Genomic DNA, 16,807 nt, shown 5'->3' on the forward strand with positions numbered 1-16,807 from the left:
CGACCGCCGGAAATACGTCTGCGTTCGCAGGCTAGATGGAATGCGGCCCATTAGTTTTCCGTATTAGGGAGTTTTAGCTAGGACAGTGGCAACTTCGTCTACAACTTCACTTCAAAATATAACTTTAAGTTAGCGCTATCAGAAGTATTTCGCGATTACATTATCTTGATCACCTTAAACATTAGGGGCGAATTATCGTAGAAATGGATTTATAGGAACGGTTCTAAAGTGAAGACAAAAAGTGAACGATTTCCTGTTGCATGCTCACGTTGTCGTCAAAGCCTGAAATTGGGTGATTTCGCGTTATTGTTTTATGGACTACTACCACAGCACGATTATTTTTCCCTTTCGAACCTATGATGTTCTTGCTTCGAGGGGTTGTTGTTGCCGTAGCCGTCATCGTTGCTAAAACTCCCTATTAGGGAGCTTAGGGGCCCACAGAAGGATTTTTCGCCCGTTGCTAAGGAAGTGAAATGTTACTTCCGGTGACTGACGTCATCAGATCGTGAGCTGACCAGAAAACCTGGGAAATTTGATAGCAATCTTCTAATTATGTCGTTTGCATCGAGAGTTTTTTCTCGCTCTTCCTCGCGCTTGTTCTCAGATCAACTGCGCATGCGTAAACGAACCAGCTTCCGGTTTGAGAAAAAGCTAAATATCCGGCCGACTTTAAATTGAATTAATTTTTTTATATGGCACGTTTCACCCCCAAATACAGAATATAGCTAGGCATTGATTTTTTCAAATCCTCTTTTTTGAAAATGTTGTGGGTATTTCAGTATCGTTTACCTCTGTAACAAGAACAAAATAAAATAAAAAGAAGACTATGCTGGGCTGGATGCAAAAACGAATACAAATTATCAAACCACTAATTAAATACCCAAATTGTGTAGCACGTAGACAAATTTAGACTTTCTTTTATTCATCACGTGACCATGGGCGGTGCACGATGACGTCATATTTAGGGTCATTGGTCTACAATAGTTGGAAATTGACCGAAATAATGCCAAATTCTCTCAAAATACTTAACCATTGCATCCTTAGCAATGCACCCCAAAAAACACGTCAGTGGGCCCTAAGCAAAGAAAACGGCGTCGGCAAAGAGAACGTCACAAATTTGCATAAATTTAGTTTACAGAAACAATAGCTTTGCACGCTCCGCAAGTGCGTATTTCCCTTTTGTTCATTTCTTTGCCGTCGTCAGCAAAAACAACGTGAAATAGATAAAATTTGAGGTTTTATGAAGAACGTCAGCACTTGAGGATAAACTTTTCATTTTTTCCCCTAAATTAAGCGCCGTTCCGACCAGTGTCATTTTTGAGGAGCTACCACACCTTTGCCATAAGGCTGAAATAGTCACGAAGTGATTACAGTAAAGTGACTTTATATTTTGAGATGAAGTTCTCGTTGCCGTCGTCGTCGTCGTTGCTTAAGCTCCCTATTATATATCTATTTTTGGGACAGACACTGCAAGATTTTTACGGGGGAAAACGTGGCGGCATTACCTGGCATTGGGTTCCTTGCATCCATGATTTTGCATTTATTAAGCACGAGCAATCCTCGTGCGGCTACTTGGTTGCAGAGGCGTTGTAGTCACCAGGTTCAATCTGATTGGCTATGATTTGATCAGGACGCGTATTTTGAATTTAGAAAATGCAATAAACTGATTGGCCAAGGCCAAATGATAGAGATCAACACTTCTTGGTAATGGGCTTCTGATTATGATTAAAGCAAAAATATCAGATGAACTGAACAAAGCTAGTATATAATGTAAAGCCCTTATCTTATAAACCATAAAGCTCGTAAGAGGATTCCTTTGGCGTAGCTGTAGATTTTGCCGGTCAAATCCGGGCTCAGGATGAATCCGTTTTATCCTAGGTTAGATTGGTGATCCTCATTTTAACGTTGAATGTGCACTCTACCTAATTTAAATCAGCTATCAACACCCCAAAAAGGACTGAAAACAAGTATATGTTCCTTCAAGCTATGTCTTACGCATCTCAACACATCTTCCTAATGTTTCGTATCATGTTATCGGTTTACGTCTTCGTGCACTTATATATTCATTCAGTCTCAAATGTAGAAACGAAACAAAGAACTGTACTATGCACTTACCAGTACTCGAACTCGAACCCTCCCGGGGCCGGTTCCTGAAAGGTGTAATAACTCTATTCCAGGGATAAATCTGCCGGAATAAGGTACATTTATGCCTGCAATAGAGTTATTACACCTTTCAGAAACCGGACCCAGATCTATCAGTAGTCCTCTGTCTTCACCACTACACTACAACGACGAAAATGCTTAACCCATCACAGTTATTTTCGTTATTTGCTTTTCTATAATAAGTCAATTGACTTGATATATAATAACCTTACTAAACCTAAATAAACTTAATGTAAAATAGCTTAGATATTTAATGACCAAAACTAATCCTGGCCTGACCCTAATTTTTCTCTGAGCTCAATTTAGGCTCCAAAAGAAGCTTCTTGAGTTCACGACTCCGTATATTCAACCTTGGTAAATGAGAATCACCAATTTAACCTACGTAAAAACGGATTCAACCTGAGAACGGATTTTACGGGCAACATAGACACACTTGATGAATAGATAGAGTCCCTGACCTCACTGGGATATGTTGTCGTTTTTGTGCCGGGAATGGTAAAAAAAGATCTATAAAACATCACTGATAAGAAAATAGAGAAGAAATTTATATATTTTTGTTTTGTTAAAAGGTCGATGAATTAGATAAACAAGGAGTCTCTGAGATTAAGAATAGATGACGGAGTGTATTTTCCCTACTCGAAGGCCGGGTCTCTCACTTTCATTTGCTGGTGTGGTTGTCTCTTTTTCTCCTGACTGCTACTAGAGGCTAATAAAGTAACATATGCAAGAGAAAAGCCCCCTGCTAGCGGGGAAGACGGCGTTGAACAATTCGATTGTTAAAAAAACTGAGCAGTAAGCTGCTGATTTACAAGGATAAGTCATAAATACTGGGCAGAAACGAAGTGGCGATCCGTGGTAAAGAACAAATTCTTTGAGAGTTGTTAATCGTATTTCAGCTGTCACTAACAGCATCATGTGCTATTATCAGCTGTCTGCACCGAAGAAAGTCATTTGGCGATTCCCGAACTATAAAGTCTTTGTTCCCAAGGTGTCTGGAATATTGATTAAAACTCTCGAACTTTGTATCGTTGTAGTAACCTTCCGATGAAATTCAGCTCTCAGTAACACGCGTGGGGCCTAGTCGAGGATTAAATAATCAGTTTATAACTCTGCACTTAGCACTTAATAATAAATTGGATTTGCCTTAAAGCCAGCCGACATCAACTGATAATTACCTAGAAGCTGAGAATATCAATACAGTCATTGGTGTATCTGGATAAGCGAGATCATTTTGTATCACAATCTGATTGGTTGCAAAATCATCATTCGTTAGTTTGTGCCAATGTGAGAGTTAAATCGAATCAAAATCAAATCAAATCCGCGTTTATTCTCCACCATTATGTAGAATAAATCATTTTTTTATAAGAATAAGGAATGAGGAGACTGACCTCAAGAATCCTTAGAGCTTATGCTAAGACTCCTCTCTTTGGCACATCAAAAAAGTACCGACTGGCGAGTCTAAACAAACATGACAAATCCAGACATTTGTTATTTAACAGCTTCTTTGTTGGATCATTGCTGTTGTTTCAGTTTTAATTAATGAGTATCAAGAAAACTGAAAAAGTTTCTTTTAATTAAAAGCCGGAAGATAAACTGGGGGAAGATGTAAATGAAGATGCTAAGGAATTCCAAATCTTTGATCCACGTAAAAAAGGGAATCTTTGCATTTTGTTTCATTAACATACGAATCTGCGCACAGAAAGCATCATGCTATTTATAAATGGGCTTCAAAGGGTTAACAGCTAAACTTCAGAATTCAGGGACATCTCTAGAGACACTACTGACGAGCCAGCTCGTTTGCCTCGGTTTGATGTCATCAACTCCCGAGCCAAACAGAACCCACGAATATTTGTCTGTTGTGCTAGTGGCTCGTTTGACTTGTTGTTTCATCTACTGCCGACTGGGGCCAAACGAGCCAGAACTTCCACCGGTCTCGAATGTGGCCCACTGTACTGTAATTAATTGAGAACTTGTTACTCTCAGTTACATCTCCATTTATAAGCCTTTTAGCTCCGATAACGAACCAGCTATTAGCCATCAAAAGCGCTAATCATCCTATACATTCCCGGCTTTGTTAGCTTTCCAAGTTTCAAAGCACTTTCGCTTAGAGATTACCCTCAGAGTTGGTATATCGCGTTCAGAGTACTTATGCAAAGCATCTTTCTCTGAGAGTACATGCAACCGTGACAAACTAATTCCTTAAGAGCAGGTTTCTAGAATTTCCTACATTTCGGTTCAAATGTTTTGAAAAGATATGAGTTGTGACACGAGTATACTTCATGTTCCCAATTCAGTATTCCGGCATATCTAACAGAAAGATATCAAATAAAGTTTGCCGAATGTAATAAGTGTATGTATACGGAAACAAGAACTGCCATATGCTGGTAGAATGTGGGTGGAAATGTAGAAAGGTGAATCGTAATTTAATGGTTCCTGACCTAGTCCAAACTTGCTCGGAGAAGATGATTTGTTGGCGTTTGACCATCTGCGTTTGACCATCCGAAAAAGAAAATGTCTGTTTTTAAAGTTGCAATCATTCTACAATACTGAGTTAGACCAACTGACAGAAAAATTTGCCCCTTTGAACATAGTCATTGGAAGGGTGGGCCAAGAACGTTCTGGAAGAACGTGTTTACCGTTAACAGCTATCTATATTTTCGTCTTCTATCACACAGGTTTTCACCTGACGGACCTCGGCTCACAACCTCAGCTGCAATGTGTTTGAGCTTTTGTGATAGATAGATAGATAGATAGATAGATAGATAGATAGATAGATAGATAGATAGATAGATAGATAGAAACTTTACTTATGTGTCAAGAAGAAGCTAGCCGAGGGGCAGGCCCTCTACTAATAGGGGACACCTAAAGTTTAAAATAAAATAGATACAATAGTTAAATAGATGAAAAATCCATACAATATGTTACAAATTGTTAGCTAAATACTAAAGCTAAGTGCTGAAATGCTAAAATTATGATACTATGGTACTACATACTATAATACTAAAACTGAGTGCTAAAATGCTGAAATTATTTCCGATGAGACATCAACTATCACACAGAAGACATCCTTTGCATCCATCATCAATAAGAAATGTCAGATCCTTGTTATGCATTCGGTTTCTAAACTCACTTAATGATTTACACGTTTTGTCATTTTTGTCCAGCTTACTCCATAAAATGGGATCTAAGCATCGAAGGGAATGCTTACCAAATGAAACTGTGTTAAACCTGGGTACAAGAAAGTCTGAAGTTCTTAAACTGTAGCATGAATCACGAGGTTTAAAAATGTTGGTTATGGTTTCGGAACACATTTTAGTGTGTTTAACCTTATACATTAGGACGCATATGTCTTGAAGACGTCTGTTCAACAGTGTTGGCAAGTTAGCCCTATTCAATAACTGATGATAACTGGACTTGGTGTCCTTATACACAGCCCTGAGTCCTCGTTCCTGGATTCTTTCGAGTCTACGAGTATAGCTTGCCCTACAAAAATGCCACCAAACAAGGTGGCAGTATGTTAAGTATGGCAAGATAGCTGATTTAAGAAGTACTAGCTTTGCCGTGGTGGGAATCAGATTTCTCAATCTCATAATTAACTCCTCTTGTTCGTCCACAAGCAATCGTAAATTACATCATCTTGACATTTGCCTCTGGAGACTGCTTAGAAACTGATCAAGTTAAATCATAGGTTTTAAGGATTTGTGTTGAGTTTCTCGAAGCGAACCATTTGGTAAGTACAATGTCTAGGTTGCCATGGCATGTAACCAAGCTCCGAGTAACCCAGGCCTGAGTAGTAGTATCCTTGGAAAGTATAACCCATCACTGGAATGTCGAACGCTCAAACCCATTCATGGACACAGTCATAACCCTTCCTGAGCAACATTCACTCTACCGAAAAATATCAACTATGCCCAACAAATTGTGACCTGCTCCAAACTGAGTAGCTACCCTATCGCTGTTGGTAGAGCGTTGCACCAGCATCGCAGAGGTCATGGTTTCGAACCGCGTTCAAGCCGCTTGAATTCTTCGAGTTTCTACAAAGTGACAATTGCTTAAATTGCCCAGGTAAGTGCAAGGATTACTTCTCTCTTTCGTCTATAAACAGCACTTCAAATTATGCAATCGTTACTAACTATATGTTGATAATGTAGACCAAACATACACATTAATATTTGGAGAACGCTGTTGCAAATCACACTTTAACTCTTAAATCGCAAATCAAGATTTCAGTAGCTCCAAAGAATTGAAAAGAATCGGCTGCAGCACTAAAAAAGACAACATTAAAATTGGTTTTGACTAAAATCTGTAAAATCCCCGGAACAGCCGAAGGGTTGGAGTTAATCGCAAGATTATGTACTCAAATAGTGTTTTATATCATTTTCCGCTAACGACACGATATGACATGCAAGTGTACTTGAAAAATGATCTTCTTCTTCAAAGGAATCAGAAGGATGACTTTTAATAGAACAATCAGGTAAGCACACCGGCATCGAAGTTGGGATGAAGTCCCCGGTGTTGTGGCTGTCCTGTTCTCTCCCGCAGACGTGGCCGGCTTGGTAGTGATGTCTCTAAAAAGGCTTATGGTGTATGAGGCCACCTAAGCAGAAACAGCAAAGTCAAAAAGGGACTTTGCCGGATGCTGGAACATGTAGATGAAGAAGACACGGCCATCTTCGAATTGAAGAAGACTAAAAAACGGGCGTGACTCAAAGTTAAGGGATGACGATATTTCATTTGCTTGGTTGCAGAAGCAAGCGTTTTTTCTAGAACTTTGAATCAGAGTTTTAATTCAATTAAATTTGTTGATTTTTTTTTTTTCGCGTTATGTGGGTTCAGTTGTTCCTACGATTGGTCGACCCAAGGAACTGGAGCCGAAAACAAATTGCAGCCAGTCAAAACGCGAACTTCAACATATTAAAAAACTAGCAAACTCCACTTTTAAAACAGGTACGACTCGCTGACGACCGGTTACGCAATGGCCATTTTAAGAACGCATTTATTAAAAGGAACACGAATCCAGCTCAATTTAATAAAATCGTCTGCATGGGGACGTGATGGAATACTGTATTCCAAGTCTTGTACAGCAGTAACCGCCTTTGAATAATTCCGTTGCAACAAATGAAGTGAAACAACTGACCCGTTGTCCTGACCTTGTTTGCATAAGACAGGCCTAGCACGCACATTTCAATACCTTTCATACTTTAAGTCTTTCTGGTCACAGGTTAAGAAAAGAACCACATTATAATTAATGACTCCCCTCGCGCAAAATTAAAAGGATATGTTATAGTATAGTAAAGTGGCAGGAATTGAAATGGATCTAAGAAATTCCTATAGAGTTTAAAGCTTCCATAAATAGAGTTCCCGGGTTGAAAAGCTAGCGCTAGTTCGCCTTTTCCAAAGGTCTTTACAGGGAGGCTTGCTACTTAGAGATAGCTTTCAGTGTCACGACGTGTTCCCGTTTAGAAACGCATAGAAATGTACGTTGTTGAACAGTGGACGGACAGATGACACTTAATAAGCTAAACAAACTCATCGTTTGACTTAATAAAGCAGAATAAAGATATACATTGGAGTAGCGGCTCTGCTTGGATTTAAGTACTTGTTTACCATGAAGACGTTGTAAGAGAGTAAACCCGCTCTATTTGGTTGTAACGATAGCGTTGTCACGAACAATACGAAAACTTGGTTCCTCGTTTCACGAAGAGCCGAATGAGCCACTTGGTTTCTAAGAAAACAGAAACTTTCCTCTACTAAGTATCAAAACAGTCTGGAGTAATCCTGTGTAAATCTGTTTCGTTTATGAAAGATGAAAGAAAGCTCGATTTTATAAGGACAAAACTGTTAGCTGACGTTGTTCTTTCACGATCACTACTGAGCTTAGTTTCATTTTCTAACGGTGTCTTTCGGCAGACACCCAGCTTGTCCATCACAACTAAAGACCATTCTAAATCATATTAATTAACTCTGTTTAGCATAACCATAAGCTTACCTGCTTTCGCTTTTAGCAATGCGATTCTCCAGATCCGAAGGAAAAGATCAACACCGTGTTTGAAAATTGTTTTTGTACATGCAAATGGCACACGCCTAGAAAAGTGATACCAGCTATCGATTTCTTTGCATGATCAGTGCATGTTTGTGGGATTATAAGTCTGAGAATTTCTCATTGTCTTCTTCTTTTTCCCTTCTTAAGGATGCATTGGCACACGAAGGTCATTGCTAAGGTGATCATGGGGATTATAGTGGGGCTGTTCGATTCCAACGAGTAAGAAGAACAAGATGAAAAGATCTGAATGCTAATTCCCCTTACTGACTGGCATACATTACTTTTTATGCCATTTATGGGAGTTTGAGGATATATCTAGACAAAAACCCAAGTGATAAATTTGTTTACTCTCGTGCACGTGACAACTCTGCTTGACAATGCATGTATTGAGCTTGTGAGGAGAAAAGAGTTATATGAATCACTCTTAGGAGTAAAAGGCCGGGATAATTATCAAAAAGAGAAGAGGCAGCGGAAATATCAATTAATAAAACTATGAGCAAGACCCATATTAAATATGAGCAAGCTGAAGTAACGAAAATGTCGGCTTCCCAGGTGTCATGAAAAGTAGCCGGAACTTTGGTGTTCGTTTGAATGAAACGTCTATGTTCAAAACCACGAGTTTGAAAGCTCCTATTTTTCTTACTATTGGATGATATTGTCTAGTCAGGGCGCCTGTTGTTATTTTTCTTACAGGAGTTCACCGTTCTTCTTGCATAAGTGCGATAATCTCACTGGCATGAGGACCTCGACGTGATCCCTTTTCATTTCACAAAGTGATTTCGCATGCACAGGCAGCATATCCAAAAGATGTTGCGCAAAACGTTGGATGATATTGAAAATGGCAAGAAAACGTAGTTATGAAAAACTGTTCAAAAATGGTTGCTGTCTCCATGGAGACCGCAATGCCATATGTAATGCGCGTGCGTGAACCCAATATTGTTTTGAGAGTAAAATCTCGGTTCAAGCGCTCTTCCCTTTAGCGCATGTCTCAAGGAGGGAAACGTTGCATAGACGCAATGTCCCAGCATTTGGTTACGAGAATTCTGACAGTTACGCAAACGTATCATACAGCGTTAGTTCGGAAACTAAGTTGTATCGAACGAGTTTACGGGAGCAAACAGCTAGCATGCCATTTGAATTACATCAAATAAACATTAAGTATATTTTTGGCATATACTTGATTCATTTGTCATACCTTGGAAAATAAAGTTCCGTTGATTTAAACCAGTCACTACTCGGCTCCCGGGCAAACGTTCCTTGCTTAAGTCGGAAGTAACGTCTCGTGTTTTGGGTGCAAATTCCCTTGAAGAACTCTGAAACCTGAAGGAAAGCGACAAAAATATGTGAAATTGTGCTGCAAATGTAGCTATGTGCGCACGTTGGTCGCCAGTTTTATTACCCTTCCTCTTTGTAGAGATAACGGCTGGCAACAACAGCAACACAAATCCTATCATTATGATTCCTTTCGTAACACTCAAATATGGTGCCAAGATTATAATACTCTCGCCTGCTTACCACATAGCAATCTTTCTACCTGTCCAGGCGCCGTGAGGTAAGTTGTGCGTTGAAAGTGGGAGGGGGGGGGGGGGGGGGGGGATGTAAGTATTGCAATGGATCACAGAAGGGTGAGGGAAGGGGAGAGGTTTAAGAGAAAAAAATCACCGAAGGAAAAAAGCCCCCAGCCCCTCCCTCTCCACGGCACCTGCTGCGAGGCGTCCTGGCCAATTACGATCCAGTCATTGTGTAACGATGGCAAGTCAATTTAAGTAATGATCCGTGTAAGGTGGATAGCAATTTCCTTTGTTATGCGGCAACGGGGCTTTCCCCACATAGGAATGTTATCATTTTTACACAGAGAATGCATAAACCTACAGGAAAGCCGTTAACGCAATAAAATTCATTTACAGCCCACTTTGAAAGGGTGTTTTTTTGTATTAAAAGATATTGACCAATCACAAGAGTTGAAAACAAAAGCCAAGAAACGTTTACAATTTTACATGTTCCCCACATACGATTTCTGTGGAATTCATTTAAACTGAAACCAGATGAAAGATGGAAGATGGTTGGATAGTAAGGATGAATATAATACTGCTTTTATGAAGTTTTGTTAACTTTTGCTGTTTAAGCCAATCAGAAGTAAGTACAGACAATAGAAAAGTTATCACCTTTTTGCATACCAATTGAATTCCAACATGTTCGTTGCCGTTGTTGCTATCGTTCTTATCTGGACCGTTTCTTAATGCTTAGATCAATCATGTTGTGAGATAGAATTCAATGGGTAAAATTTAATTGGTAAAAATTGGGAAAGGATTGTTGCTTGTCAGATAAGCAGGAGTTTGTGAGGAGGAGATAAAATGCGACTCCCCTAATCGAATGCGTGGGAGGCTGTGATTGCATCAGCGCCGCCACGATTTTGCCAGCGATGTAAATGATTTTGTGATTTGTTCTTCATCTTCCATTTAAATGGAGTTATAGTCTTAAACTAGGATTTTTGTTCTTTTTTGATTTCATTGTGCTATTTTCAAAAAAATGTGGGAAAATGTCTTGGGTGCAAGTGCTACCGGCGATGAATTTTGTCTCATGTCAAAGCTGGAGAAATTAAATATACTCTAAGTATCTCAAGCTGCTTTTGTATGAATCAGTGCTGGATTATTGCCGGCCGGGGGTGAAGGTCACCCACAATCAATAACTTAAAAATAAAGGGATGATAAACGATTTTCGACAGATTTACGCCTTATGGTAATGTGATCGTCAATTGTAATGAAGGACTTAATTTCTAAGACAAACAGTTTGTATCTTCCATTGCACCAAAATTGCACTTTGGTCAGCAATTCACGCCAAGACTAGACGGCAAACAGTCTCTCTTTTGCTCTAAAATCCTTAAAGGAACGCCTACGATGAACTTTCAAAATCGCTGAAGCTGCGTGTCGCAAATACCGCGGGCGTCGCAGTATTTACGACTTAGCTTCAGCCATTTTGAAAGTTCAACTTAAAGATTTTAGAGCGAAAGAGAGACTTCTCGCAGTCTACGCCGACTTTCGCGCGGGTAATTTTAAACCTCATTGCTTTTAAAATTACGCTACTTCATCGAAATCGCATCCGCCCTTTGAAAAAGTGTTCTTTCTTTTTTTTTCCCTTTACCGTAAAGGTTTGATTTATTGTGGCTCAACAGTTCCCTTCTTTTGTTTTGAATGAGCTACTTATGTGCGAACGCCTTTCCCTATGGACTGAACTCCGGTTACGAACGTCGTCTTGTTTTGTTTGTCTTTGAGCAAAACGTGACCGGCGCTGTTTTTAATCCATATTCAGGGCTGACGAATGCTAAAATCCGAGACTTGCCGAGACACCGAAACCCATTAAGTTTTCGAATCCGAGATCGAAAGCAAAACATGAAAGACTTCAATATAAACGAGTCTTCGAGACTCTCCGCAAAGGCTGTCGAGATTTCGAGATCGGATGAAAAGTTTGCGAGTGCCAAGATCTTGTATGGAGGTACCATTCGCCACCCCTATATTTAGACGCTAAGGAAATACTATCAAGTTTTCCAGGCAAGAATGCAACTTCTTAACTGAAATTCTTCCTTATGACACATTTTTTTGGCGCCTTGTCTCAAATCCACAACGTGGGCTCGTAAAACGTTCGAGATTAACAATATGTCAAGGAACATTTTAAATTGATTTACCTTTGCAATTGGAAGAAGCGGATAGTGCATTTCTCAAACAGTCCTAACTAAAGAAACAATGGCTCGTTGATTTGTAACTATACTTGTCAGGTTCAGTAAAAAACTCGTTTATACCTTGACTAAATCTGTTAGCACTCAAGATAAACCCTGTTTCTTGCCAACAAACTTAATTTCGAACCTTTTAAGTTACAAACTACGCCTGGGAATGTTTTATTGCGGCCGACCCAAAAACCAGTGATGCAGCCCGTTGAATGTTGCAAGTTGCTCGATGGCAATAAATTATCCGCCCTTGATAGGCAAAGAACACACACACACCACCAGTCCACGCACTTATTAGCGTGAGAAAAGAAGTAGCTAATGTGCTTCAACTGTACATGTGAACCTCTCAATTCAAAAGTACTTTTAATCAGCTGAGACGCAATTCTTACTTTAACACTCACATTGCATGTATGTATATGTATGTATGTATTTATGTATGTATGTATGTATGTATGTATGTATGTATGTATGTATGTATGTATGTATGTATGTATGTATGTATATATATATACAGTCCCGTATATATGGGAGGAAAAAACAAATAAACTATAACTGACAGCCATACGGTTTTTTGAGCAGATTTTCAGTCTAGGGTTTGTTGAACTTTTAAGTAATTAATCGCACTTGGCTTTCTAGTAATCACTTAGCCCTTGATCACAAGCCATTGGATCGAATCAACAAGAAGGTTAAATACAACACCAACCAACTCTAAACCAGCTATTTTTTGATTAACCTAGCTCTATGTAGGAACCCGTCAATTCCAAGTTCCTTACAGGATTGGGTTGCAATTTATAAATTTACTTTTCAAAAAATAACGTTTACAAATATAGTTATTGACAGGGCTACCAATGAAATCACTGAAATTTTTCATTACGTCCTTTTACGGGACTGAAGAAATGAACCCAACAAATTGACCCGCTCCCAACTGTGTGACTTCGTAGCTCAAAGGCCGTTTACACGACAGAAAAATTTGGGTCCGGACCCGTCAAAAAAGCGGTACGGACCCATAACTTTTGTAAAGAAACGCTGGAGTTTCTACAGGACCATAGGCGCCTCTAGCCCTGTAGAAACTCCAGCATTTCTTTGCAAACGTTATGGGTCCGTACCGCTTTTTTGACGGGTCCGGACCCAAATTTTTCTGTCGTGTAAACGGCCTTTCAGTTGGTAGATCCTTAAGAGCGAGGATCATTTCTCTCCCTATAGGGCTATCACTAATGGAAATTCGTTTTTATCATAATTATCTTTTACTACACGCACATACAGTCTCAAACTGACAAGACACATGGACGACACACGCAAGCAAGGACTGTCTGATCAGAAATGTTAATTCTGACCTAGGAGAATAGTGAAAATTAAAGAGACTAAATTAAAAAAAAAAAAGATCTTAAATGCGAAATTTGAAGGCAATTCGTTGCCCTTTTACACACGCTCAAAAATTGGCACAGCACTCCAAATAGCGGCACGGTACCAATATTTGGAATGCTGCCCCAGAGATGTGCTCGGCACCCCACTGTTGATATAATTTATTGCACGGGTTATGCTGCTGTTCTGTTTACACACGAAGAATTTACCGTGCCGTGCCTGAAAAACACCGGTACGGTACCGAGATTTCGGAGTGCCGTGCCAGATTTTTGTGCTAGAGTAAAGCCGGCATTGATGTCTTGCCGACAACAAACAGTAAGTTTGAATTTTAGTATGCCATCGAAGGGATACTTGTTTTCTCTAGTTTACTGTAATTCTAACCATTGACCGTTTGTAATACACCATATGTTAGTTCTGAAGAATGAGCACGAACGGTTAGCCTGGCAGGATAGGGTGTTACTTTTTTTTCAGCGTGGAATGCGTCTGAACTTTTATCATGACAGTAGCCTAAAAACTTACGTACACCGGGTTGGGGATTTAGTATTTTACAGACTTTCTATTGCGGGTTAATCCCATTTCCGGCTTAAAGTGTTTATTACATGCTTTATCAGTAGAAAGGAAATCACGTCTACGAATTTGGCTTTTCGTTCCCTGTGGCTATAAAATTGACTTCAGAAAGAATTTTTTTTTCCGAGGTCATTTCTTTTTCCTCTTTGGTAAATGGGTAGAATGCATCTTTCGGTTCGATCCGTTGGAATTATCCTCGTAAAAAGATAACAAAGCTGCTGCGGTCTTTTTTTTTCCGCTGTCAATCGCAGATGTATATGAGCGACCCTTATCAAGATTTTAATTGTCAAACAGAGTCCCTTTGAATTTTGCATCAACTGATTATTTTTTTTATAAAATGCTGAAAGACGTCTTTTCGGACCAAAAACTAACACATTTTGTTGACTAAAAAACAAGGCAAGTGACTGTCTCAGTTATGTAGTCATGAGTACCAATGATGGAAATGGACAGTTGAAATTTCAAACAAATAGGAGCCATTTCTTTTTCGAATTATCACACTCACGTTACGAAACTTTGTTCATATTAACATATCAACTCACATCTTCTTATTCACTAAACCTCAGATTTTTTGGGGGTTCAAGCAAAGGCAATGGGGCTTGTTTTCAGCGCAGTTTACTACCAGAAAGCAGGTGGTACACCGTCAGATCATACTCCCGGCAGGTAAATCCTAGACAAAAGCAGCCAATATATTCAGAGACCAAGTGCTTTTTTTTTTAATCTTTTTTCACGTTCGCCAAACTTGTCATTAAAATAATAATGATAAATCTGTTACGAGGAAGAATAAACAAATGCTGGCACCTGCGCGAACATTCTTCATCAACCTTGATGATTGAAGAGGCTCTCACACTTAGAGCCCATTATCTCCCTGAATGATCGGTTGTCTGACAGATGCTGTTATTTTTATACTGCGACCTTCCTTAATAAAAGTCAAAGCGGAACCACAATATGTTATGCTGAATGCCTGCCAGTTGTATTTCTCTTACGGTTTAACCTGCCCAGCTTGCGAAGCGCCAGAGATTTCGAGCGATGCGAGAAGGACAAAGACCCGCCCTTGTCTTCTCGCGGCTTCACCGTTCGAGATCTCTCGCGTACCAGCAGCTATGCTCAGCAAGAGGTCACAACGGATTCCTGCATGTGTCTAGTCGTTCTAGCGCTGGAGCACTAATTGGGGACACTGTAAACTGAAATTAACAGTTAATGCAAATCAGGTCAACTATTGGTTTTTGAGGAGCGGGGAAACCTGAGTACCCGGAGAAAACTTCTCGATGCAGAATAGAGAACTAACAAACTCAACCCTCATATGACGCCGAGTCTGGGAATCGAACCCGGGCCACATTGGTGGGAGGCGAGTGCTCTCACTACTCCGCCATCCCTGCACCCCGTATCGCATCTAGCAATAGAAATACGGTGGAATGGAAAAAAGCACCAAAACCGGAAAGCATTGTGTTTTTGGTCGCTTGAGATTAGTCTTTATTTGGAGATGTTATGTTTTCTGTCTTTTGTTTCTTTTGTTTTACGTAATTTGTGCTCCGGTACCTGCAGAAGCTGCCCCAAAACCTTGCCCTAGATTTATGTTAAATCTGCAAGTTAACAATGACCATGCAATAATTCTCTCTCGAAATGCCAGGTGACAAAATTCAGTTAACAAGGTGTAGGGTAGAATTTTTTAAGGTCATTCTTCGGCGATTTCGGTCGACACTCAATCAAAAGATTAGGGATTAAATTAAGTTGGTCTGATGTAAAAGTAGAAATTTCTTCTCTTAAAATTTATAACAATGAACGTTACGTAACAACAAATACTAGTTCAGTTGTCGATCAGTGGCAGATGTTAATTAATGCAAGAGACGTTAACTAGAATTGAGAAGTCAAGAATAATGAAAAATGAAACGCTTTAACTGATTTACGTTTCTTTTACGTTTTCAAAGGTAAAGGTGAGAAAGGAAGTTAAACTTACCTTCAGATAGTGTGTTGGTATTAGTTAAGATTTACGGTTTTCGAAGCTGTGTTTGAGGAATTTGCAATTGTTTGACCCAAGAAGGGACTTCACCTCCGCCGAACTTAGATCCTTTTGAGCTACTTTTTGACAAGATAATTATGAATACATGCTTCGGCTTATTTCAGTTAAAGTATTTATTTTATAGGAAACTGAACAGTATATCCTGTCAGATTATCTTTTGACGTACACTCTGCAGTTAGAGATCCGGCTAAAATACTGACACCGCAATGTTATTGTTGTCATTTCTCTTTATGGACAGTTGTTACACCAAAAATAACACAAAGTTAAAAATGGCTTTTAGTCCGGGCTTTGATGATTAATGTAGCTGTCATTGCATCGGTGTTACAAAGGTGGTCGAGATCCTTCTAGCTTTGACCTCCAAATATCATAAAACTCTTCGATTTTGTTAAGAAGTACATCTGTGACGAGAAACCAAAAGTATCCGACACCCGGCACGTCCCACCCTGAATTGCAAATTACAACGGCAGTATTCTTGATTCTTCCATTACACGTTGAAGAGATCTACAACAACAGGAAGTTGTACCCGTGACCACAAATGACCTACACACACACTCACGTAAATGTCGAACACAGTGCTCTTCAGATCTCTTAAATTAGTCGTTTCCAGGACTCGTGACACGGATTCACGACACTCTACAACTAACTTATTTTCATTTTGAATAAAATATTCATCGCAACACATATGCATGATATGATTTTTTTCACTTTCAGAGACATTGACGGGTAGGTAATTTAGGAGTTTTTGATTTAGTCGTGTTTTTGCCCAGAGGCGTCCTCATTCAAGTTTTGCTTCACAACATGGCAACATGAGTGGTTTTAACACGTGCTCTCTCTTATCAACATGAACAACAACATTTGAGAACTGAAAAGCCTTACTGTTCACTCATTCTTTTGCGCGGTAGGCGTCAAGTACGTAGATTTAAGATGGTCAGCT

General features: G+C 39.5%; 1 protein-coding gene across 4 annotated transcripts in view; it reads right to left on the reverse strand.

The window, feature by feature from the left end:
- LOC138003791 (protein Wnt-8b-like) overlaps positions 1 to 15,967 on the reverse strand; it is a 31,123-nt gene extending 15,156 nt beyond the window's left edge. Inside the window, exons 1-2 of one of the 4 annotated variants that reach the window (XM_068850022.1) lie at positions 15,811 to 15,967; positions 9,402 to 9,526 (exon numbers count right to left, since the gene is read on the reverse strand). The gene's annotated coding sequence lies outside the window, so the exon portion shown is untranslated. Of the gene's footprint in view, positions 1 to 2,115; positions 2,234 to 3,551; positions 3,573 to 8,152; positions 8,254 to 9,401; positions 9,527 to 15,810 lie in introns of those variants that run through there. The other 3 variants (XM_068850023.1, XM_068850024.1, XM_068850026.1) reach the window with 3 other exon arrangements.
- Positions 15,968 to 16,807: the final 840 nt, after the last annotated feature.

This window comes from Montipora foliosa, chromosome 5 (assembly GCF_036669935.1).
Source record: "Montipora foliosa isolate CH-2021 chromosome 5, ASM3666993v2, whole genome shotgun sequence".
NCBI lineage: Eukaryota > Metazoa > Cnidaria > Anthozoa > Scleractinia > Acroporidae > Montipora > Montipora foliosa.